General features: G+C 41.0%; 1 protein-coding gene across 1 annotated transcript in view; it reads left to right on the top strand.

Moving 5' to 3' along the window:
• Nucleotides 1-24,694, top strand: part of CSRNP3 (cysteine and serine rich nuclear protein 3) — an 87,217-nt gene that overhangs the window by 2,345 nt on the left and 60,178 nt on the right. The gene's annotated exons all lie outside the window — the stretch shown is intronic.

The raw sequence follows: 24,694 nt of genomic DNA, 5'->3' as shown, positions 1-24,694 counted from the left end.
AACACTTTTTTTGTCTTGAAATCAGACGTCAGAAAGGCACATATTGCAATTTTTTTCTCCTTGCTGGTAATTCAGTCAAGAATTTAATTGTCTAGCGTTCTTATTTCTGGTCCATATTTGCCTTAGTGTTAATGGAAAGGTATATAATTTGCTATTGTTGTTTATGACTTTGTTCTTGTTAGCCACAAGAGTAGTAGCCTAGCTGCTAGCTGGGCAGGATAAACAAACAAACAAATTGCTGCAATCTGCAAGTGGGATCGACATACTGTATTTCTATGTTTCAAATCATTATTATTTCCCAAGTTAACCCACAATATTTATTTATTTATTTATTGGATTTTTACCCCGCCCCTCTAGACCATGTCTACTCGGGGCGGCCCATGTTTTAACATTTGCCACACCTAATGCAAGGGAATGAATGTTCAGCTAGGATGTGAGGTGCTCTGTTCCCAGATAAGCTTGCTGAGGGTTTTAGAAGCTCATGTTCACAAAACCTAAGTGTTTGTGAAAACCATGTGGTGAAAAAAATAAAACAGGAAAATGAAACAGCTGCACTGCCGATAGTCCAGCATGTTGACTGTAACAGCGACTGATATTTTGTGTTTAATACTACTGTGCTTTCAGATCTCAGAAACAACTTGGCTTTCCACTTAAATTCACCCAAGCATTTCCAACACAAAACCCCAGGCTAGTGAGTGATTTCCCAGCAGATCTTCCCCATTATGCCATTGCTATGTCATGACTGGCTTTCTACTTTTTGCAGTTTCCATGACAACCATGATCTTTGATCTGCAAAGAATAATAATGCATCACTAAGAGGTATAAAACATTTTTCGAACATAAAGTGTGGCTCCCTCAAAGGAATAGATTGCAGACAGCGGGGCACTTATCATTAATCAGTACCATAATTGCAAAGACGCTGTATAAATATGAATTCCTGTTGACGGCAGACAGCAAACCGCATCTACTAATTTCCCAGGCTCTGCAGAAAAACTTGAGCATATGAGAAGCTTTCTTTACAGTAGCAACGTCATTAGCTGGCATTCAGCCATCGCTGCTGCTTCTACTACCGTGACCAAAAATGAAAGAATGTCATGGAGCCTTTGGTACAAAAACCAGGAAGACCACAAGCATTTTAGAGGCAAGTGGGAGATACTGACAAGGGAGGTGTTGCAGAGCGTAGCAGAGGAAACAGGCGAGTGCTCTTGCTGAATGTCTGAGGCATTTATTGTCCCTCACTCAGAACTAGCTCCAGACCCAAGGCAGGGGTGCAATACTGGACCTCTCCATTTTTGAACCCAGTGCAACCACTTTCTGTTGCTTCTTGCTCTGTATCAGCACGGCTTCTCTAATTAGGACTAGTGGGGGCAGCCATTTAAGTTTCCCACAATGCCCTAGGATGATGCTGTAAGGAGTGCAATGCAGGAAAATTATAATAGTGGCCGCCCAGCCCTGAATACTGGGGGTGGGGGATAAAAGCGGGGGAGGAGGAAATAAAGATGGGGGAGGGGGAAACAGGCCAATGATTAATCATCATGAAGACGTCCAACCACTCCCTCTACCTGAAGACAACTAGAGATAGTTTGTAATGAAAGACATTGCTTTTTACACCAATATCTGCCAGCAAGAGCATATTGCAGTGGGACTCAAAATGTCCAAAAGGCATCGGTGCGCTTTAGTAATACAGTACCTGTAAACAGTCCAACGTTTTCTGTACATTTTAATGAGAGCTGGGAGTGTGTGTAGCAGAAAGTTTGTGTACAAATGTTCATTCAAATGCAGAAATTGATTTACTTCTGGACACATATTGAGTTGGCTGCAGTGTTCCTTTTGTAAAGGGAAGGCTGTTTCTGGTCACAACAGGGACTGACATCCAGAGGGGTAGAGAAGTAGCAATTCTGGGTGATTGCTCCTGATCTGCTAAACCACCTCCCATACTCTTCTGAGGGATTTCCCAATGTCCAGAGCAGCTTTTGAGGGGTAGTGATGGTGGCGAATGAACCAGCCAAACTTTTCTCTTGCCCCTTTCCTTCTGCACCTCGGTGACTGGTGTTGCACTCATGGGAATACCAGCTCCAAGCCATTCTCCATTTCTTTTTGTTTCACAAAGTACCACAATGAAATTGATTGCTCTGTTCTTAATGCATTATAACTCACTTTCACAAATGTCCTTTGCGGATTGTTCTTGCACACTTAAGAAGTCATGAATAGAAATTGTGTGCTGGGTTTCTTGCAAACATATGTGCTGTTAGTGGGTGCTTTGCCAGACAGGCTGGAGGGCCATCTCCCTGCCCTGAATGGGGTTACACTCCCCCTAAGGGACAGGGTCCGCAGCTTGGGGGTGCTCCTGGACCCCAGTCTAACACTGGAAGCCCAGGTGGACTCGGTGGCCAGGGGCGCCTTCCTCCAGCTGCGGAAACTATACCAGCTACGGCCCTACCTGGACGAGCGGACTCTCATGACAGTTACACATGCACTGGTAACATCCCGTATAGATTACTGCAATGCGCTTTACGTGGGGCTGCCTTTGAAGACGGTCCGGCGACTACAACTGGTTCAGAATCGAGCGGCGCGGCTGGTGAGTGGTGTGGCCGCCAGGGAACATATCAAACCGACTCTGTTTAATTTACATTGATTACTAGTTGCTGCCTGGGCCCAATTCAAAGTGCTTGTTTTGACATATAAAGCCCTAAACGGCTTGGGCCCTGGATACCTGAAGGACCGCCTCCTTCCATATGAGCCTACCCGGCAGTTAAGATCTAGCCAGGGGGCCCTTTTGAAAGAGCCGTCCCTCAAGGAGGTAAGAGGGACAGCTTGAAGACAAAGGGCCTTTTCGGCAGCTGCCACCAGACTATGGAATGCCCTCCCGACTGAGATTCATCTGGCGCTGACACTGATGACATTTCGGCGCCAGGTCAAAACCTTCCTGTTCCAGAAGGCTTTTAACTGAAATAATATTAGCTGTGGGTCTGATGGCAATTTTATATATATTTTAATTGTATTTTAATTGTACATATCTTTATTGTATTTTAAATGCTGTAAGCCGCCCAGAGACCTTTGGGTAGTGTGGGCGGCATATAAATTAAATAAATAAATAAATAAATAAATAAATATGTGAAAACATCTACACATATCAGGATGTCCAAGTAAAAGGTCTCTTACTAAATGTAACAGGAATGGAGAGAAAGATTAAATTTATTTCTAAGGGGATCTTTGGGAAGATTTATACCCAAACTTGACTGTAGTTGGACACATGTGTGTCATTTGTGAATTACTGGAATAATCACTTGGATCAGAAGAACACGGGAAAACAAGAAAAGGCATGATGTATCAGACCCAAGGCCTATCTAGTCCAGTATTCTGACCACTGGTCAGTTACTGATGGGGAGCTTGCTAAGAGGATGACATGAAGAGCATTGATACAACTATGCCTTCTGTCTCACAGGTACATTAGTTCCCATCAATCAATGCAGAGACATCCTGCCTATTTTACTGGATGTCTAACCATCCTTTATAGCAGCAAGTGATGCCTTGTTTGTCATCCTACATTGGTCTTGTTCTTCAGAAAGAGAAAGGATTGCTGGTATATTTCCCCTTCACTTCCTCTTCCCTGCATGATGGGCCACACCACTGCCAAGGGAACTGCACCTGGCAGAATTTCAAGGCAGACTTCCATGAACAGAACTCTCCTTCAATCACAAAAGTTAGCCAAGCTGTCTTGTGTTGGGAAATCCTATTTGTGAAATTTAAAGTTAGATTTTAAAAATAACTGAGGAGTGTTGTTTATGTAATACATTTACATAAACGTATTACTTAAGCTGCCTACTGCTCTTTGAATCACAAGATTGTTCAGAACCTTAGAGACTACGTAGTATTCAGCTGATTTATTCAAAGTATTTTGGAACTACTGCTTTACTGGACCAAGGATAATAATAAATACCATGGTTGGCTTCCAAGTGCTCTTAAAAACCTTTTCAAAAATTAATCAATACTGTATTGAATAATTTAGAATACTGAATAAACTGTAAGAGATCATGAGCCTCTCAAAGATGTTTTATAAGCGTTTTACGACTATTAAAAGGACAATGACTTTGTCGCACACTTTTTTAAATGATTGTAAAAGTAATGTGATTTTGAACTTTAGTACATTTTAACAAAAATTTGAATGCAGCTTACTCTTTCCTCAAGGGTGAGAAAAATTACAGTACTCTCAAATTTTTAGACCCTACGTTCCCAGTGTTCTCCAGTCAGCATGAGGTCTCACAGCAGGTTGTATTCCAGGAAAGGTTAGCTCAACCGTTAGCCTAACTGAGGCAAATACAGTCCCGAAAGAGAGAGAGAGAGAGAGAGAGAGAGAGAGAGAGAGAGAGAGAGAGAGAGAGAGAGAGAGAGAGAGAGAGAGAGAGAGAGTGTGTGTGTGTGTGTGTCTTCTATAACCATCAGTAATGGATATAGAACTCAATTATGCAAAATCAGACACAAAATCAAAATAAAAAATGCAACAAACACCATAAATAAAATCAACATACTGTAGTTAGTCATAAACAGCTTAAGAGTTAAAATGGGCGAACAGAAATAAACACTGAAGAGTTCAAGGCATTATTCAGATGTAAATTCCGGAAAAGCCTGTTTAAAAATGTCATGTTCTCAAAGATCGTTTGAAAATTCCCCGTGAAGGGGCCAGTCAGATTTCAGGTGGGAGATTGTTCCTGAGATGAGGGGGCGACTGCTAAGAAGGCCTGATGTCTCCTCTTCTCTTTCTGGGCCTCTCTCGGGGTCAGTGGCTTCAACCTCCCCACCAGGGAAGATCGAATAGGTCAGGCAGATCTCCTCAGGAGGAGGCATTCTGTCAGGTATCGAGGGAGGTCCCAAACTGTTTAGGGCCTTCTGTGTCAAAGCCATCATCAAAGTAACGTTTCCCATCCTTCAGGAAGTAGTAAGGTGCACTCTAAATGTTGTTAAAATATACTGAAATGCAAAATCATATTACTGGCAGCAGAGCCAAACACGCCTTCCCCCCCCCCCCCGGAGGGAGGGATTTGATGGCTGCTGCTGCTGGCTTCCTTCTCCTTCTCATTTCCCACCACCACCACCACATGGCCATTCTTTGGCTGGTTCTAGGAATCATCCCCATTGGGGGATTGGAACGGGCCTTCCCATAGTGCTGTGTTCCACAGAATCTGGGGCCAAGATATCCAGAGCTGGCCAAGGAGTGCTTAAATAATGGCAGTGGGCAGCAGCGGGGAGAAAGGCACCACCACTGCCTCCTCTCTCACAGTGAGCGTTGCAAGACCACTGGCAGAAGGGCCGTGGCAGGCAGGACTTCTCCTCCCGCCTGAGGTGGTGGGAAAGCTTGCACCAGCTCTGATTCCAGGAACTGTCGTCTGAAAGAAACTTTACGCATATTTGGCCATTCCTCACAAAGACTGGAGTTGCGAACATGCTGCATAAAAAACACCCACTGTGCAGCACCTGCCCGCCACTGAAATCCTTAAACTTTTACAACACAAACCTATAATAAAATGTAATAAATCTATTACGCCAAATCAACACCGGTTGTGGATTGAGATTCCCTGCTGTTTCCCATTACTACCATGTCCTTACAAAGATAAGTCTTTTATTATGGAAGGAGGAGACTGGCAGTTGAAGACTACAGGATGGGACAGAAAGCAGATGTTATTTTGACCCCCAGTCCAGAACTCTTGTCTTCACTTGCTCCCTGACTAGAGATTAAGCACGTTATCAGTGCCTAATTATGGATGCAGTATCTTGTGTATTTGGCTGAAAGCTGTGTTGTGTAGTCTAATCCAGGGGTCCCCGACCCCTGGTCTGTGGACCAGTCCCGGTCCATGGCCTTGCCAGCACCAGGCTGTGGAGACAAATCTCCTGCCCCCTCGCATGCGCAGACACATGCATGCCCCTCCCGCACACACATGGCCCCTGCCATGCATGCATAGCCCCTCCCACGGCCTCTCCCACGCACACACGGACACACACACATCACCTAATGCTAAACCAGTCCGTGGAGGCAAACTACAACTCATTGAATTCTTGGAACTGTAATAAAGGAAGTTACTTTTCCAAGATTCTGGGAATTATAAACCGAAAACACAAATCTGCACACCTCTAATGAAGATCTTTATGGTGCTTATTTGAAACTTGCTCATTCATTGTCTGGAGGGTGGATACTTTACTCAAAGGCCTAGGAAGACCTTTCTTGAATGGTTCCTTTAGTTGTGTGGAGTTATCCTTGCTCAGGGTGGAGTCATGCTAATGAAATAAATTGGATGATGGATCAGGGTTTTTGAATTTGGTTTAAACTGACATGGTAGTCACATAGCTTTTGAGTTGGCGTGTGTCTCTTGAGAATACTGTAGGTTTAAGCTGTCCTGTATATCAGTCAAGGGGGCTACATGAGCTTGTAGAATGGTTGCATTTGAGGCTTTGGCCTACGCCTGCACTCACACTGACTGCCTCCCACAGCCACTCGTAGCTGTTGCTGCTGTGGTGTTATTTTTACTAAAATTTCCCCTATTTCTTGCAATCTGGTATATTGCTAGAACGGAACAACAGAACATTTTTTTTAAAACAGGTTTCCCTGCAGTGGACACAGACACACACAAAGAGACAGACAGACAGAAATGAACATACAGGCAGTGGGGGTGGAGAAGGAGAGGGAGAGGCACAGCAGGGCTCAAACTAACCAAAGACATTATTAACTAGGCTTGTGAAGAAAGGACACAGCCTGGGTTGAAATTGAGCAGAGAAGCCTGCATGCAGAAGCTGGATAAGAGAAGGAAGGGGAACCAGCGAAGTGCCAGCCAGAAACATCCCACTTCTAGGCTTGGGAAAGAAGGTGACAAGGAGCTGGAGCTAAAACAGACCAGAAACATGACTAGGCTTGCAAAGGAAGGCACACACACTCATATATGCATGTGTGTGTACACACACACACACACACACACACACACAGAGACAGAGAGACAGAGAGACAGAGACAGAGACAGAGAGCTCACAGAAGGCAGCCCAGTGAGTAACAAACTCCACAGACACAATTTATATTGACAGAGGTGTTCACATATGGCAAAATGATTCAAAATAAATCAATATGACATCCGAGTTAAAATACATGACCTTCTGACAGAAGAGTAAAATACCTCTGATCTAAATAACACAATTCCCTGTCAAAACAATCTATGTTCCCACATGCATCACATAGTCATCTTTAAAAAATTGGTTTGAAACATGTTTAACCCAATTCGAATACAGAGTTTTCCCCCTAGTGTAACTGTGTTCTTAGATGATCTGCTCTTTTTAGGGGAAAAAGGCTTAACTTCCATCAAACAAAGGAACAACTGAGTATTATACTTTTTGCTTTTCTCTGAATATGTGAGAGTTCAGTAGTGTGAGCTTTGTTACTGTGGCCATTTAACCATGGTACTTTTTTTTTAAATTGTTATCTCTTACTGCCACCCTCTTGTCATCATTCTAAACCTATGGGATGGCTAGCTGAGCAGAAGTATTCTGTTTCATGTTGAATCCTGCAAACCAGACCCTGACGTTCTTCTCCACCAGGTCAATGCCCTGGTCTTCTTAGCAGGAGTTTTGCTTTATTGGATGATGCAGTGCTAGTTCAGTTTTGACAACTATTGAAGTCAGGAGATGCTGAAGACAGAAAAATACATTGATCTCCTAAAGTGCAAGACGACCGTCAATGAATGTGTTTTTTGGGTGGTTTTTGTTTGTTTGTTTTGCAAAAAGAGTTTGCCCTGAATCTTAGAATGCTTGTCAAATCTTTTGCCCACCCAAAGAACTTTCCTTCTTCGCCCACAGAGATAATTCCCACTTTGCATGGGATGGTGAACATTCCCTTCGCGGTGCATGGCAATTCTTTGGACTCTGTTTTATTTTCCCCATGGATTGGCTTTCTTCAGGAACGTCCACACCAATCACTGTTTTAATAGTACAGTACAGTACAGTGGGGTCTTGACTTGAGAACTTAATCTGTATTGGAAGGCAGTTCTCAAGTCAAAAAGTTCTCAAGTCAAATCTGCATTTCCCATAGGAATGCATTGAAAACCGTTTGATCCGTATCTGCTCTTTTCCGTCCATAGAAACTAATGGGAAGCTGCTATTCCGCCTTCGACCACTAGAGGGGGATATTTTGTTTCTTTTTGTTTTAGGTCAAGAAAGGTTCAGGGAAGGCAGGGAAAATACAGTCCAGGCAGTCCAGTACCAGGCAGTCCGAAGACTGTCTCCCAATCCACTCTCTAAACGCTGGGAGGAGTGAGGAAGCAGACAGGCACCCTTTTCACTGGCCAACAGTTAACTGAAAGTTCACATTTTGCACTTTCCCTGCCTCCCACGTGGGTTTTTTCAGTTCTTAACTCAAATCTAAGTACTTAAGTCAAGTCAATATTTTCCTATGAGAGCGGTTCTTAAGTCAAGACCCCACTGTATGTTAATCAGGGAGTAAGGGCCATCACAGGCATTCTATGAGGCATGAGATGATTTTTGATTTTCAAAGTCAGTCCGTCAACATTGTAAGTGCTGGGCCTTGATTTCACTCCTCCTTTCTCCCACTCCCCTGCTCTTCCTTTCCTGGTGTCACATCAGGGGACTAAGAGGAAATCTTGTGTCTTTGAAAGATGCGGAGTGTTGTTAATTATACAGGTGCTGTCTTTGCTCCACATAAAAGGGGGTAATTGCTAGGTGATTATAATTTTACTTCCCTTCCCTCCCCCCCCCCTCGTCACACAGTGGAAGAACCTCCCTCCACCACTGAACCTTTAAAAGATAAAACAAGGAAGCAAAGTCCACAGTGAAAGTAGATGCTTCAAAAATAGTCCATGAGTTGAGAGCAAAATATGAATGTACAGGTTGCAAGCTTGTCCTTTAAGGGTCTGTGACCGTATGATGAACATCAGGTGCCTTATTTATTTATGCCTGTGTATCAACAATGAAGGATGTCACAAAGATGAGACTCAGCTGTTTTATACCACAGTGTCATTTAATCCTGCTTCTGCAGGGAGGACAGCTGAATGGGAACCATCATAAGGTCCCTAACCTTGCAGCTGGCAAGGCCAATATCATCCCACCTTTAGACTGTAGAAGGTTATTGTGAAGGGACTACCGTTTGAATAACATGAATAAATACAAAGGCATGGGATTTTAAAGACCTTTATGCTGCCAGAAGAGGTTTGAATGAGCTCGCTAGTTTTCCTTAGGTTGTTATGAGGAGACATACTGTAGCAGTACAGTATGTTGAAACGTATCTCTGCCTGAGATATACTGATTTTATATAATCAGGTTGATTATTTATTATTTATTGAACCCAAGGAAATGAATCACTTGGAAAATCCCACCAGAACTTTAGTAACTTTCACCCTATACTTTCTGGATGCCACTGGGAAATAGACATATCCACGCTCTTTATGTTGGAAACCCACTAATGGTTATATGTATTTACATGCTTCTAGTTTCCAACACAGTTGACTTTCTAATTCAACTGCATCTGCCCAGATCTACAGATGGGATGTACAATTCAACTACAAGGACTACTGAAATAAAATGGGAAAAAATTGACAGAAGAAAAGTCATACCCAAGAACAATCTGCTACAGAACAATCTCCCCAAAAATGGTAGAACACCGTTGATACTTACCTACAGCTCCCAAGTGAGACAACGCACACATAATGTCAATGACCTTCAGCAAAGAAAATAAAAAAGAACATATTTCCCACTTTTGGGATTTGAGCAGCATGTATGTGGTCACTTTCAGATTATGCCCCCCCCCAACAACAACTCCTGACACACAGTAGGCCACCCAATATGGAGACAAGAACAAGACTCTGCTACAGATAAAGCTCTGTGTCTCCTTTAGCAGTGCAGTTACCAATAAAGTCACTGAGAGCACGAGAGGCTCACTTGTGCATCTGCTAATGTGATCTGTGACATACTTTGTCGTTCTACATGGGACAAACAGGACAATCTTGGTGCAGGACATCCAGTGGACACAAACCCGACATGGAAAATGGCAAAATACAAAAGCCTGTTTCAGAATATGACAGCCTTTCAGGACCCTATTGCTGTTCTCAAAGTGGCTGTTCTAGTAAAGAGGGATTCCAGTGGGAGATTTGTAAATGAGATAGCTGAAATGGGTTCCACTCATAAATTCCAGTGTGTACCTCAAGGCTCAAATAAAGTCCAGGGCTCATAAATTATTTCTTTGACAAAACTCTTGACTGCAGAGGCAAATTCAGGAGAAAACAATTATGTTTTCATGAAGAAAATTCTGTGCACGTCAAAGATAGCCCTGTGCCTACATGGTAGGCAATTGACATTAGTTTATTTGTTACTGAGATGTTTATGTGATGACCACTCTGCAAGTTCATCACCTGTGTTAATAAAACATTGCCTTTTTAAAATTCATTATCTATGCCTCTATCCCTCTTCACTTGGTTCTGACCCACGCCCACCATAAATATGGTGTGGTTAAATATTACATTGTGTACATCTGATAGTTATCCGTGAAAGCACCAGTAAAATAAATAAATAAGTCCTTAAGGTGCCCTAATACTCTTGCTTTGTCTTTCTTTATTATGCACTTATTAAAACAGAATTCAGTGCTCAGGATGAAAGATTTGCAATAATCAACATCATATGAATTGAAAACAACATGCTGGATCCAGATATAGACAGATCAAACTTAGATTAGGTCAGTTTAAATCAACAAGACAAGTTAATCATGACAAATCTATGTCCCTTTTTTTTAACCTGGTCCATTCTAAGTAATACAGATGGATAGAACAGAGGCAATCAAATACTAGCTTAATTTAGAAGGCTGAATAAAATAGTCTTCAACTTTCAGATGTGGGATTCCTTATTATCCCAAGAAACAGCTGTCTAACCAAAGTGGAAAAAAAGTAATGCAGTCCTTTTTCAAAAAAAAGCTCTTCGTTTCCTACACTCCCACAGTTCTACATTGTGCTGAACAAAGACTAGAATTCTATTCATGCTTACCTGGGAACAAATCTCTCTGAGCTTACTTAAGCTTATTTCTGAGTAGACTTAGTATAATACATGGTATGATATAGTGGCAAGAAGCAGACCATTCAAAAGCAGCACCTGCATTGTAAGAGGAGATGCACTCGTTTCATTGGCATCACAATGCAGACATATCTGATGCTTTCCATTACGTTTGCCTAATAAGGAAACAACTAATAAATCGGCCAAAGGTTCACACATGGCTCTGCATAAACAAGTAGAGCCTATAATGGTAGCTATTCTTTGACTGATTCCAGTGTGAATCTTAGGTATCAATCCACAATCCATATACTTTGAGGGATTCTTGTTAAAGTAAAGGGACCTGTTCTAATTGAAGAGGGTTGTGTCCTCGGTCTCCTTTGTCCCGTGGTTCTCTGTAGATATGAAATGGAAGAAAGGGCGTCTCCTGAACTGTCTGATGAAAAACAGAGTAACTCGGTGTTGCAACAAAATGTATAACTAGGGTCCTAGCCTGGCAAATCCTTGTTTCGTCTAAACTCTAATCTATCCTCAAGTGTATCAACAACTCTTTATTTAGGCTTCCATACCTAGAACTCTAATGAGGTCAGAAAGGTCAACACCAGCTGGCAGGAAAGGTCAGCATGGGTCCTGCATTCATTCTTTTCTTGAATGTTGGTATTCAGCACATAGAGCTGTGCAAGCAGAAGGTTGCTAGGTGGCCGAGGGAAGGCTCACTTTGTGTTGCAAAAATAATGGTGTGGTTTGACAGGTAGTCCTCATTACTCTTTCCCATGGAGTACACAGTAATTTCTACAGCTGTGTAGGGAGAAATTATCTGTGGTAAAGGATGTAAGCAGTTTGAACTGTCTTAAAAGCTTTTCTTGTTTTTAGCATGTGTACACATAATTTTACTGTTTCTTCATGTGCACGAGACCACCATAACAAACAAGTGGTTCTTAGTTTCCACCGTTATTATTAGCTCGGTGGGGCAGGCAGTGGTTTCCAGTCATAGGAGATGAGAAATTGGCTCTCATTAATTGTCTTTGCCTAAAAACAACAACCAACTATCCAAACAAACAGCCAGATGCTAAGGCCTACTTTCTAGTGTAATCACTAGAAAGCTGCAATTATTTCTCTCAGAAATAATTAACTGACGGTGTGTCCAGATTGTTTTTTTTGGGTGTGGGGTGTATCAGGCTACAAAGGGGCTGGTGAGGTCATTGCTGGAGGGAGGAAGTGATGTGACATTTGATACACACCTCCGGTCCCCATAGCAAACTACCCCTTGTAGCCCAATCAGCTGTCAAAGTAGAAACAGCAAATAAGGAAGAGGACAGTTGGAAAGGAGGGGGAATGGGGAGGGGAAACGGTCTAGGAGAGAAAGGAGCAAGATGGGGAAGGCAAAGGGGATGTTGTTTGGATGGGGAAGGAAATAAAATGGAATTTGACAGGATCAAAGAGGATGGAAGAGCAGTCAGGAGAAGGCATCAGGTAAAATTGCCAGGAGAGGAGACGGACAGACAGGCAGGGAAATAGAAGATAGAAAGAATTGGGGAAGGAAGGAGGAAAGAAAAAAACAGAGGAGGAGAAAAGAGGAGGGGAGCAGGAAAGCAAAGCATAGGAAAAAAAGACTTGGGGCATGCAGGAGAAGGACAGAATGGGTGATCCCTCACCATTGCTGCTGCCAAGGACACTGGCACTTGCTCAGTCTTTCACTTACTCACTTGTAGCATGTTATCCATGACGCCTGTCTCCAGCAGGTGGATGCCTCTGTGGAAGGGTAGCCCCTCGGTGACAGTGATACTGGCTGGAGAACCTGGAGCTGGCAGGAGAGCAAAGCCAGGTGCTTCCCCTGATTGTCTGTGTGCCAAAAAGAATGCATGCATTACCACTGGGCCAGAAGGGTATGTGGCAACTCTTAAAGGAGAAGGATGTCTCAATCTAACTAGAAACACAAGTAGACACAGTCTTTGTTTGATCCAAACCATACCCTCAGCTATCCATCTATCATATCTATATGCCAATGTGGAGAGGCCCTTACTTACTATGGTTCCTGCTATTCATTGGCTGAGCTCCAAAGATTGCATTGGGTAAGTGGAAATTTCTCCTCCTAGTTCAGAAGACAGGAGTGAAGTAATCACCAAATCCCTTCCCATGCTAAGCCTTTTCTCTGTGCCTCTGTCCTTCTGGATGTGGATGAAACCTATCTGTACACTCTTTCCATGAATTCTCTCCCCTTGCTGAAAACTATTCTAAGCCAATATATAATTCACTTTTTCAAATCTGGCATTATCCAGTTTTTTGGATTGTAACTCTCAGCATTCTGGACCATCAGCCAAACTGGCTGTGGCCAATGACAGTAGAAAGCCAGTTCCTCCGCTGAAATGCATCAGGTGGGGGAAGGCCTGAGTTTGAAATGGACATGTTAAAAATACTGATGTCAGTCTTTAAAAAAAATATTAATAACAAAGAAAATTCATCTACATGAAAATGAGATAATTGTATGTGTGGGGAGTTTGCATAATGTACAGTATAAGGTTTACTTATTGGCTGAAATCCATTAGCGCAGCTTACACTACGTAAGACTGATGACATCATCATCAACCTGACACAGTGTTAAGTTGCACTGCTGGATTTCAGCCAGTATTGCATAAATGGTACATTTTGGAGACATCTGCATTGGGAGAATTTTGGTTATTTATAGTGGTTTTGTTGTCATTGTTTGGTAAGCAGAACACTGCTGAGTAATGTCAAGAGTTGTGTTTGTTATGCATAAAAGAAAATGGCTAATGAACAACATGTTGCTTTTACAAGTCATGTTTCCAAGCTCTAGGGAAGACTAGTACAAACTTCCTATAAATAAAACACAGTAGTAAGGATGTAACACAATTTAAATATTCTCTTTTGGAGAAATAGCTAATTATATGTGCGTTTTACACAGTCCTTGTCTTTTCATTGGAGACCTAAAACAAATTTACATTCTTAGGGTACTGATTGTCCAGCGCCTGATTGGTGCTGCCTGGACAAAATACAGTATATAATTCTGTACCAGATGTGGTTTCCATTCTTGTTCAACAGCTTGGTTAAGGTCAGTTGTAAAATCCCCTTTGGCTTCATTAATAAAGGATCTGTTTCCAGATGGCTCTTCACAAGGTCAACGACAAGCTCTGACATATTCACATTGCCTTAGCACACATAAGTGCTCCAGACTTGCTATTTTACTGTTCTCGCAACTGCCAGCACCACCAGAAGTTTGGAAAGCAAAGCCTATAAGCTGTTGAAAAGAGATTTGATCACTAGCAAGCCTGTTTTATAAAGGTTGATACTACTAATAAGATTTAAATATAGAGGGTACCAAGGATATCACACATATTTTCTTCAGATTCCTTTTGCAGTTTTTAGACCATATTAAAATGGAACACAAAGAGTCTAAGACATGTTGGTGAGTTCAAAAGATAACAGCTGCTTTATCTCATGGTATTTCACATAAAGATCCTTCCAATTCAGAGAGACCAAGACAGTACATGCTGCCATGTCCCATAGTTGCCCATTTGATGCATGTGAGAAAAAACCCGATGCATGTACTAATATTCAAGTGTACAGTCATGTGAAACAGAAAATACACCCTCTTTGAATTCTATGGTTTTATTTATCAGGACATAATAAAAATCATTGGTCCTTTTCAGGTCTGAAAATTAGGTAAATACAACCTCAGATGAACAACAACACATGACATATTACACCGTGTCATGATTTATTTTACAAAAATAAAGCCAAAATGGAGAAGCCATTTAAACAAACAAACAAATAACAATATTTAAAGCTACAGTTAAAAATACTTTTAAATAATCACTAGTCCTCTGATCTGTTATGAATCTTTTTATCACTCTGCCACTTCCTTGGTTCCCACATGTCCTGCCTGGAAAATCCCCATGGAAGGATTTCGCTTGCAACATCTTCCCAGGGAGAGATGGGAAACTAGAGTCAGCTGGCTGCTACAGAGATGACAGTAGAATGAAAGACAAGACACTCTCACACACTCCTCATCAGTAAAGTAAGGACAAGAACTCGTGGGAATTTCTCCAGAATTTATCTTCTTTTGACATTCTTTTTGAAGAGAAATTCTTTTTTGTGAAATTGAACAAGAATGGTCAACATTTCTAATGGAGACATTTTTGACAGAGTGAAGTGGTGGTTGCTTCTTTCGCTCTTTTTATCCTATTTCATGGATTGCTTGCATGATGGGTAGTAAACAGTTTAAAACATATCCTTCTATGTCTGAAATCCTGGAGCTGCTTTTAAGAAGGGAAGGATTCCTACAATTGAACCCTCCCCTACAACCTTAAAGCTAGCAAGGGCCCTGGGGTTTCTATCCCACTACCATAACTGCTTTCCACAGTCATGTTTCCGATGCCTACCCATACATACCATTGTTGTCACTTAAATTCTAAAATTTAGCATTGAAAAACCAACAGAGGGGAGATTTGCACACAATATAAATGGGACAAATGTGTGATTAGTACTATTAACACACTTAGCCTTAGTTATACATTCGTTTTCTGAAAATGTGATTTTTTTCCCCCTTAAGGCTTGTCTCCTTTGCCGTTCTGGTGATGGTGAACAGACAACAAAACAATGGAAGTCTGCTGTGAGTGGGGAATATGATGAGTAGGGTCTGAAGAATGAGAGCAAACAAAGAAAGAGCTGGAGGAGAAAGAGACAGATTAAACAAGAAGTGGGTGGCAGGTCTGTTCATGGTGATGATGGAGAGCAGGCAGAACTTGGAGGAAGGGTAGGAAGAAGGGAAGGTCAAAGAAACAAGGAGCGATGGATGTGGTTATAGTAATCTTTCACGCAAAGCCTTCCCATTATAGAACATTTTACAGGCCTTCAGTTATTTGTGGCACTGACACAGAAACAGCAACACGAGTAAGAACTTGGATTGATTTTGTCTTCCATTGGAAGGTGGGAATTGATATTGACAATGTAAAAGGAACATATTGTTAAAGGGAAATCTTCCCTCCTTCCAGCCCAGCAGCTGAGAGACTATTATGTACAGTGATGAGCTGAAAAACCTGAGAAAAGTTCCTAGGCGTACTTCTGAGAACATAATATCTTCTCTTCAGCTTTTAAAGGCAGCCTCATATGAAGATGTGTGGGCGAAGCTACCAGATTGAGATGAAATGCCTATTATCCTATAGTATAATAAGATCTGAAGTCATATCTTTTAAAAAGACAGCGAGCGAGTGAGAGATTGTTAAGCATAGTCTTGTTCAAGCGTGGTTCTGTTTTCCCTAGACATAGGCCAGCATACCAAAATAACATGCAGATGTTCTTATAGCTACTTAAATAAATAAAATTCTGGTACCTACATAAAAGCAGCAACAAAGACACATTATAAAAATATGGAATTAATGATATAATTAAGATTAAATTTCATTTCTCTTCTCCTGCTATCTCCTCTCCTCGTTATTTCTCATATTCCCATGAGCTTCCAAAAAAACTTGGAAACACAAATTAAAACAAAAGGTTGGAAATCTGTAGGAACCCCGAGGCAAATGGTTTCAAAATTGTTTTTGGTTCCCATTGAAATTCCTCAGATGTTTTGCATCAGGAGGCATTTGCAATGTTTGTTTTCGGTAGAATCTGAAGTCAGGACACTTGGTAGAGAAGAGCTGTTTTGGAGTTTATGGAACAGACCTAGATATCTGCAAACCTTACGGAGCAGTGTCTTTTTGTCCCTTATTCTCCTGCTATGCTCAGGAGTAGAAATGAGATGATAAAATGTTGACAATGAGTAATAATACAGCTGCTGATGCTAGCAATGTAGAATAAAGGCACCATTTCTGTCTCCTACTGGGAATACAAGTCTGAGAGAGGGTAGTTGGCCTAACCTGCTTTATTGAATAAAACTATGAATGGAATCAATCACATCTTATTTTATATCACAAACTCGCTTTCTTTTCAGATCTTGATGCAGGTGTATTCTTCTTCAACGTGTGAATTTTTCCTCCCACAGAGAGGCATCCCTCTTTCCCCACAAAGATAGTTAACTTTGCCCAGTGAGAAACAGAAAATTGCTTTGAGAGCAATATATCCTTATACAGTATTACAAACATCAAGGCACATTTTCAGTGGGGCACTTCCTTGAGAAAGTAATCTGAAAATTGCAGTCTTCAAGGCTCCCCCTCCCCGCTCAGTTTTGTGAATTGTCATGCTGGACCAACAATTCCTTAACAGGTACCTGTATTCAGGTCTACTCATTGCACTGTGAATCTGCACTTCAAAGCACACAAAGCAATTAAAAATAGATAAATTGTGATAAGGTGCTTAACACAGCGCAGTGGCCTAGTTAAACCAACGTCCAGTCCTGATCAGGGATATTAGTTTCATATTGGACAGTTTCAGTTTGATTACTATGAGTGAGAATTCTTCCACACTGAGCATTTGTATAACTTTCCTTGCACACACGCTGTGTGTTACTGCATCTCAGTGTCCACACAATGCAAAGTTGAAACTAGTGTCAACAGAGTCAAAACAGGACAGAACCCTTTTCTTTTCTTTTCTTTTCTTTTCTTTTCTTTTCTTTTCTTTTCTAGGTTTTTGATGTTGCTGCCATTGTTCTGCTTTGCTCCAATGGAGGATTGCTCTTGTGGACCCTAGTGCTGTGTTGTTTTGTGCTGATCCACACACTTCAATGGTGTGTTTCATTTGATACTGTTTCCTTACAAATGTTTTCTGCTGGAGTAAAAAGACCAATCTCCATCCCTCCGTGCCCCATGAACAGGTAAAGCAAGGAAGGGAGGGAGGAGAGAGAGAGAGAGAGAGAGAGACGTAGGCAGGGAGAAGGTGGAGAAGATAGGCAGAAGGGTTGGGCAGAATGTCTTGCGAGAGAGACATCCGAGAACAATTCCAGATGTGCATGGACAGGTAGGAGAACCCACCCTAACCCCAGCATTAAATATCCTCCCCATGTGTGGGCATGCAGTAAATACTACTTCAGTGTATTTAAATCTGGAACAAAATAATACCAAAATGACCCAGAACAACTGGAAGCAACACCACTGTGTGGGTGAGCCCACAGTTAACAGATTCATTCATAGGGTGCTTCCAGGGAAGTGTTTCATTATGCAACTGTTCTACCACACTTGTGGAGTTTTATAGGATTCCAGATTTCATTCTATTCCATTTCTAATTCTCCCATATCCCCCCCTTTTTTTTCTTATTGCAAAATAGCCATTACCTCCATCATGGCTTTTGACCGGCAATGTTAAGGTAGACCTTGGTACAGTAGTGGTAGTAGGAGGCCAGCACAGGATATCACTGAAGAATACCAAAGGCCATTCTGGATGTTTGTGCTTTGTTTATGTATTAAACTCCCTTGTAAATACCTTTTGTAGTATGTTAGAATGAGAGACAGTGACCGGTCCAGAAACACCCCCACACACACACACACACAGATAGTGTGAGTGCATTCTTCTGCTGCTTGTATAAAGTATTGGTTCTGTCCAAGCTACTAGCACTGACTCTCTGAGTGTGCAGGATTCTTTCAGTAATGTACCAGGCATGTAGTGAAAAAGGAAAAGTTAGCAATACTGCAAGTCTGGGGGTGGGGAAGAGGAAATAGTTGAGAGACTTGAAACCATTTAAAGGAGAGGTATAGACTCTGAACGGAATTTAGTTATGTGTGTGTTAAGTGTAAGTAAACACTCTGCCTCTCTGGTCAGAAAGCTATAGAGAAGGAAGAAGTTGATGGCAAAGAAAGGAATTGCTTTGCCTCTAAGCCTAGTTCCTCAGTAGGGTAGATGGAAGTAGCATTTTGTTTCCCATATTATAACAAATTGTGAGAGCAACAGAGGTTGGCGCCCTGCCTTCTTCTTCAATCAACATATATATAAAAAGGAGCTTACGTAAAGCTTGGCAACAAGCTCATTTCTTCCTTAGCAACTTAACATTTTTTAAAGTCACATTTTACACTTTCGGAAATGTGATCAGGAGAAAGAAATGTAGAAAATAAAAATGCCATGCTGCAGGTAATATGCAGACTTCGCTGAATTTGACAAATGATTGCTTGCAGTGCTTTAATCCTCTAAACTGATGTATGTTAGAAGTGTTTACCATTTCCTTCTTATCAAAGAAATTGTTCTACTCTTGAGGCCCAGTTGAGGTTGCTTATCACTTATGTATCATGACAGCACAGGAACAAATCCCTTAGCTGATGCTCTTTATAGCAACTTTTACACAAGAGAAGAATATTGCAATGCTTCTGTAAAGTGTGGATATGCCAAGATGAAGGATGGCATGGAGCAGATGGGGGCGTTATGCCCTAATTATTTTGTGCTGGAGAGACGTCGCTGAAACAGTGAATCAGTTGTGATTCTGTAAACAGTGTATGGAGTGTATGGAACATTCTGATGCTGATGTGTGGCATTTAACCACTACTGTATCCTCAAGATTTTGTTGTGTGTTGTTTCCCAGGTCTATCGATATGGAAAGTGCCTGTTTGTGAAAGCTGTGTACTTCCCCAGGTTATCAAATACAGTGTCTTTCCAGTTTTTGACATAATAAATGGGCTTTAGTTTCCCATTTGCTGAGGACCAAGTCTCAACCCAGTGTTTTGATAGCAGTACTGTACTGCACTAATTCAACTGGCATTCCGAGATGAATATTTAGTGTCTTAAGGATGGGATACTTTGTTCATCCCCTGTGATTACTAGTAGGAGGCTATTATTCCAGGCAGCTATTATATGTTGCTTTGAATGTAATGTATCAGAATTTAGCAATCCTTATATTCCCTCTTCAATATGGTCAGGCTGCTTGGTTGACACTCCATTCAGTTAGTGTTCTGGTACATGTCTACTTATTGTGGGAAGTGCAGTATTTAGCAACAGCTGATTGAAAAAAACAAAACAGGAGGCACTTCCAGGCAAGTGGGGGGGGGAGCACAAAGGAGTTTTTTATTTACTTACTGGAAGATGATAGCATAACGGATGGAGTTTGATTAATTTGCCATAAGCTCCCCGCCCCCGATAGCATTTTCTAATGCACCTCTGTGAGTGTGTTTGTTGATGAGATGATGGCACATGTAAGCCAGCTCTCTGCTTCGTTGCTTCAAAAGCCACAGACATGAGTTTTAGGCAAATATGTGTAATGCCGAAAACCTTGTATTTTGTGCAAAATGCAAGATTTTAATGCATAATACATTTTCTGTGCAAGGTCTTTGCACTTTGTGTGTGTCCGCTGTTGCTGATGAAACCAGTGCCAGTCTTTTCACTCTCATCGAGGAATGAAAAGTCTCACAGCAAATTCTCATTTTTCAACGAAACATATTACTGTAATGTGTAAGACACTCTGCTCTGCCCAAGACCAGAAAATTTGTGAGGATCCATTACATCCTTACTCCATGCATGCCTGGTTAAATAAGTGATACCTTTGCCCTTTTAGCTATAAAATGATAATCACAATACCCTTCCTCCCTCAAGCTGTATCTTCCCGCATCCTAACAGCTCAAATGACCAAGCCATAAGGAAGCCTCTTTTTCTCTTGCCACAAGAAAGATGGAAAGGAAGGTCTGGCAGAAGATCTCCACCATGCTTGGTAAGGTCTAGGGCAGTGGTGGCGAACCTTTTTGGGCTTGCATGTCCAAACCGGGGTGGTGGTGGTTCAGTGGTCAGTGCGCCGCGGCAGTGGTGGAACTGGAAGCAGCAGCAGTGGAACCAGAAGTGGCAGCGGAAGGGGGGATCCTGGCATGGAGGTGCCTTGAGACCCCACTCCAGATCCGCTGCCAGCACCGGCTGCTCCAGATCTGCCTGCCGAAGTGCGGAGTAGTGATCTGGTGGCTTATGGCTCGCGTGCCAGCAGAAAGGGTTCTGTGTGCTAGCTGTGGCACGCGTGCCATAGATTCGCCATTGCACAGGAAGGGTCCTGCCTTGTAACTGACTTCTGGCAAGCAGGATTGGGGCAAACAGCTGTAACATTTCCTCCCCTGGTTCTTCACAGTTATGGACATTCAGGGAGCCTCTGCTCCTTTCTCTTCCATACATATGTTACAAAGTTGTGCCCACTGGGGGAAGCAAAATGTCTCCTTGAAGCTTAATGCTATAAAACAGCAAGGGACATTTGAGCTTTAGCTTCAGGTTTTGAGACAGTGGTGTTCACAGCCATCCTGGAAATAAGTCTGAATTAGACAAAAGGATCAATCTAAGCAGGGAATGAAGGCGGTAGCCACCCACGTGATTTTGTTCTTCCTCCTCCTCCTGCATTATCAACAAATACTAACAGGTATACAGCACTTGAAAAGAAATGTTGCATTTATGCTGTCATGCTAATCTTAGTCCTTCTTCAGAAGTAATCTGTAATAAAGATAAATTATTAAGTGAACTACTGCAGGAAGAAGTATTTCTGCCATTGTTAAAAACACGTCACAAAGCATAAACACACACGAGGACACAGCACATTTCTTTATATCATGAGTATATACTGTAAAGCTATATTAAACCATCAAAATTACAGAAGTATATTCAAGGGCAATCTTTAGCCCAGTGAGGGGAGATCATCCCAAAATGCCAAGCTGAGCAATTCCATTGGGCAGTGAGCTACCAATGAATATACTGATACCAGAAATAGTACCATTTTTTCTGTGTATAAAGTGACAGTTTTTACTTAAATAATTAGACAAAAAAATTGAGGGTCGTTTTATACATGGAAGACAGCCACTTTCCCTGCCTTTTGCAAAGCCACAGGGTAACGCAGCCTGTGAAAGGGCTTCAGGATCAAAGGGGTGCGATCGTGCACATTTTCTAATTTGGGGGTTAGAAAAGGGGGGTCGTCTTATACATTGGGTCATTTTATAAACAGAAAAATATGGTAAATACTATCAATAAATAAAACGTGGACTCTAAAAGTAGTATCAAAAAGCCCTTTCTATTAGAAGTATTTATACTATAAAAGAGAAAACTTATATTACCATTTATGCCAAACTGAGTCTGCAATCAAAACATTTTCATTACTAATGAAGCATCATTCCCCCCTGTTCACCTTTTAAAGTAGACATGGTCTAGAGGGGCAGGGTAAAAATCAAATAAATAAATAAATAAATAAAAATTAAACAGTGTGTCTCAGTGTACTAGATGCTGATTCAGTACTTAGAAGCAGCACTCCCTTAAATGGTGAAAGATGTATGACTGTGAAAACCAAGTAAAAGCAAAAGTACAATTAACACTGAAACAATTGCTTTCTTTTCATATCTAACGGCTTTCTTTTCATATCTAATGACAAAAGAGAATGTATCACTAGAGAGAATACGTAAGAGCAGGAATCCTCCTCCTCATCTTAGAATTGCAGAGCTGGAAAGGACCTTACGGATATTTGAGTCCGGCCTCTGTCAGGGAGGCACAGTGGGGGAATCGAACTCCCAGCCTCTGGCTCCTGAGTCAGATCCCTAAACCACTGAGCTATCCAGCAGTCTGCTAAATTCATTTGAACATGTGTTTTAGCTCATGTCTTTTGCCAACCTGATAAAGAGCTCATGCAATCTGGAATGACTAAAATTTTGAGAATTATTCCATATATATTCCTAATTTATGCACAGATGTATATCAGCAGAGTAATCCAGAGTTAACTACTGATGCATCTTCTGTCCCTAAAAAAGTTTAGTTCCCTTTTAATGCCATTTAAATCACTTTAAAGCATCTCCATCTTATGATGGTGAATTCCACAAAGTAATTATGCAATATGAAGATTTTTTTTTGTATGTCCTGAATCTAAAGCAAGTACCAGCTTCATTGCAGATACTTCCAGATGAGGCTTTTATTGTGCAATCACCCACACTGCATACATAGGATTCCGAAGACCATTGTCTTCCATGTGTAAGTCTCCCATGCTTTTACACTGCTTTTTCCAATCTTTTTTTAAAATTTCCACAAAAATGTGTTAATGAAGAAACAACCTACAGTACCTAGAGAAGCCTCAAGCTCTGCTATTAAGAGAGAGGGAGAAGATATATATTTTCTCCATGTTCTCGACATTATTCAGAAGTTTACACACCTTAATCCTGTCCTTGCAAATTTTCTGTTTTAAAACTAAACTCCTTCACCACTGATGTTTGTATAAGCTTTGCATAACTTGACACAGCTAATAGAAGCTAACTGATGAGGTGCCAGGACATGCTTCAGTCACATGCCTGGTCATGTGCCTCACAGCACAATTGAGATCTCCCCTGATATCTCATCAATTAGTTCCAATGAACCACAGCTAATTGTCTACAGAAGCCTTGCTTGAAAACCAGTAGGTTTCCAGGAGATGTTTACAAAAACATATTTGCTGTATTTGTTGACACTCAAATTCTGGACAGATTCTGTCATATTAAAAAGAACACAAAAATCCTCATGGTATCTATGTTCTCAAGTAAACCAACCCCAGTGTATCCTGTAAGAATATTTTTTAAAAATCTTTTTTATTTTATAACAACCAATTAAAAAAAATGAGACATGACTAAGCAAGATAACCTTAAAAACACAAAAATAACACAATATTACAAAACAATACTCCCCCTTCACCAAGACTATCTAGAAATACAATATTTTTTCCTTCATGGCATAGTACTCTTTCCTTTCCAGTAGAATTTGTTTTAAGAATTTGGATACAAGTGAGGAAATTCAGAGTTTGTCCAATAAAGCCAATTGTTTATCTTTCAAACTGGATTTTTATGGTTAGTGTATTTAATAGTTTATTCAGTTTTTTACAGCATACTCTAGCTACATGCCTGTCCAGCCTTCTGTCAATCATAATCTCCCCACAGTGTGTAATAATGGCCACTTCATTGCCATTTTTCTCTTCTACAGTATTTTCATCTTCCTCCATTTGCTAGCATTTTATTTTGCTACTGATTCTGTCTGCTGCAGCAAAATGGCTACCTGTCTTTGTATTCTGTGATATTCTTCTTTTTATAAAGCATCACTATTAATTAAAGAAGCTCTTAATTTAAAAGATACCTAGTTGACTTTTATTTTTTTACTCATTAATATATAAGGCTACAATCTTTCCCCTCACATATTCCTACCTTGGACCATCTGCTCATTTGGTGCTTTATTATGGGTTTTCACCAAAATGGTGGAACTTAAAGCGATTAATATCTATTTTACCTATATTGTTTGGGTGTAAAAGAAATACTAATTAGAACTGGAATTTAGAGATAATTCAACAGCAGCTTAACTTCCTTCTCTTACCTGCAGGACTAGAGCAGAACTCATATCTTATATTTAGCATCATTGGAATGCAATTAGAGGTTTTTATAATTACTGGAATGGATAGCCAACGTATAACCATTTCCATCTTTTTATTCATTCCTTTATAATTTTAAATCGGGAGTGTCCATTAATCTTTGCCAGCTTTCTTTTTTCCCATGGCAGGTTCAGTTGTGCTGTGTAGTGAAGATCTGGTATGGATTGTAGAAGTGGACCTGCATAGCACAGGGCCTTTGTTAGAGTCCAATCCTGAATCTATTAAAGTCAATCTCTCAATCTCTCTCTCTCAACTTGCAACAGTTAATAAGCAACAAGCTATCAATTACTTATGCTAATCAGTGAAACAGTGAAGAGGGTAACAAGTAGGTTTTTTCATTTGCAAAATGTTAATAAGTAAATGACATTACTATTTGTCATTTGTTTATTTTGAAAATCTCAATGTC

This window comes from Pogona vitticeps, chromosome 1 (assembly GCF_051106095.1).
Source record: "Pogona vitticeps strain Pit_001003342236 chromosome 1, PviZW2.1, whole genome shotgun sequence".
NCBI classification, from domain to species: domain Eukaryota; kingdom Metazoa; phylum Chordata; class Lepidosauria; order Squamata; family Agamidae; genus Pogona; species Pogona vitticeps.
Note: the sequence above shows the minus strand (reverse complement) of the source record. Positions and strands in the feature narration are given on the sequence as shown.